The following is a 2,331-nucleotide window of genomic DNA, read 5'->3' on the forward strand; positions in this document are numbered from 1 at the left end:
GATGGTTGTATTACAAGTATGTATTTTCATGTATTCTGTTGTGGCATCATGATAACGTTGCTCTTAAAATGATTTTATTTTTAGAAAGCCGTGAGCTGAATCAAATGATACAATCAACTTTCCACATTATTATTTTATTAAAAAGAAATGTGTGTTCAAGAGCCTTTCATGTAATGTATTAGCTGTTTGTCTAACATTTACTTGCATTATGTTTTATTAGTGAAATAATAGCTTTCAAGCAAACCAGGGTTCACTAAATCCGGACTTCGAGCCACTTTTCCTCTCGTGTTTTCCATGTCTCCCTCCTTCCAACACACCTGAATCAAATAATCAGGATCATTATCAGGCTTCGCGAGAGGTTGCTGATGACGTAATCATTTGATTCAGGTGTGTTAGGGGAGAGCGACGTGGAAAACACGACAGGATAGTTGGCATCGAGGTTTCAGATTTGCTGAACCCTGAAGTAAACCCACCAATTTGGGGGGAAAAAAAATTGACGAGTTTGCTGCAGAGACTAGATTATCCTAAAGATGGTGCAGTTGAGGCGCTTCAGTTTTGAAGGCAAAACCAGTAGATGAAATGATATGAATAAAATAATAAAGCCAGTGCGTTCTGCTTTTCAGAAACTCGGCCTGCTTAAAAATATCTGAAATAAAAAGAAATATTGCCAACCATAGACTGGGAAATAACAGGGAGGATGAACGAATGTGCGAGTCTTCATGGAAGGAAATTTTATATAGTACATGCTGGAGGGTTGGACATAATTTATTCAATGCAGCATAAATGATGGTCCCAACCCTATTGATAAAGCACACACACACACACACACACACACACACACACACACACACAAAACACCCTGATAAGGCATAACTGAAGTGAAAACCATTTCAGGTGACTATCTAGCACGGGAGTCAGCAGCCCGCAGCTCTAGAGACGCATGTGACTCTCATCGGGCAACGAGTCAATTGCATGAGTGTCACTGAACGCACTGACCAATACTCAGATTATACCTAGTTACGTATCATGACTGCATTTAATCAATTCACCATTAATCATTCCCGAGTCTAAAAATGGAAAGAAAAAAAAAAATTGGTCACTGAGGCTCGATTCATATATATCACTAGAGGTGTAGCAGTTTTAATGCCCTCAGACTCTTAACCAAGAAGATCAATGCTCTAATAAGTGTGTATATACAGTATATACTGTATATATATTAGGGCTGTCAAAATTAACACGTTAACGGGCGGTAATTAATTTTTTAAAATTAATCACGTTAAAATATTTAATGCAATTAACGCATGCGCGGAACCACCCACTCAAGCATTGCAGTGAACAGACTACAATGGCGCCGTTTTTAATGAGAGCTAAGGGCAGAGACAAACAAGTGGAGGGGACGCAGGTGTTACCGGCACCCCCCAAGGAGGCCGCTGTTATTTTCAATGTGACCGGCATTGTCAGATTGAACAGTGAGGAAGAAAGTGGTTGAGCGAGAGAGTAGAAAAAGTGCGCAGTTAGCGCAGGCTCAAGTGCTGCGGCCCCCACATGTTTTTGTTTTGTTAATAAAATTATCCACAAAAAGCCATCAAACGCCTCTCGGTGTTCATATGTACGCCGCGGTTTTCCTCAGCAGGAGATCGGACGAACCGAGCTAACCGACAACAATGGGCCAACATGAATCACCGGTCTGAATCATAGCACCGCCAATTACCAAGAAGGGCGTATTGGTAATGCAGGCATTTATTGCAGCCGCGCTATTTAATGGAATAAGCAGTGGCATCTCTTCCACAACTGTTGTAACTATTGTGGCATGCGACATGGGGAAGAAAAATTGGAGATGATCTTTTTCTTAACATCATGTATTGTACTCAACGCAGAGAAGATAGACCATTTGCAATAACCACTGTGACTCATGGTTGCTCAAATTCCCATCATGCATTTGGGCAGTTAAGAACATTTAAGTCGCTACAGTATCATTTAGTGAAAGCACAACAAAAATAATATTCCTATCTCTCAAAAATAATGTTCACAAAAAGAAAAGCGCTCAATGCAAAGAGATCTGGCATTCCCAATCAAAGTAGCTATGCAAAATAATACTCTATTCCAGTACTTCTCAAATAGTGGGGCGCGCCCCCCTGGGGGGGCGCAGAGCGATGCCAGGGGGGGCGCGTGTGACCTCGGGGAACATGCTTTTTTTTTTCTTTCTGCCATACTGGAATAAAGTGTACTTGCGCATCCACTCAGTGGGTGGCAGTGGCGCTCTCATTTTCAGAGTGCGTGCAGTATTTTTGAACTCAGGAAGAGCACTCATCACACAGAAAACAAATATGA

The sequence above is a fragment of the Corythoichthys intestinalis genome, chromosome 3, assembly GCF_030265065.1.
Source record: "Corythoichthys intestinalis isolate RoL2023-P3 chromosome 3, ASM3026506v1, whole genome shotgun sequence".
Classification (NCBI taxonomy): domain Eukaryota; kingdom Metazoa; phylum Chordata; class Actinopteri; order Syngnathiformes; family Syngnathidae; genus Corythoichthys; species Corythoichthys intestinalis.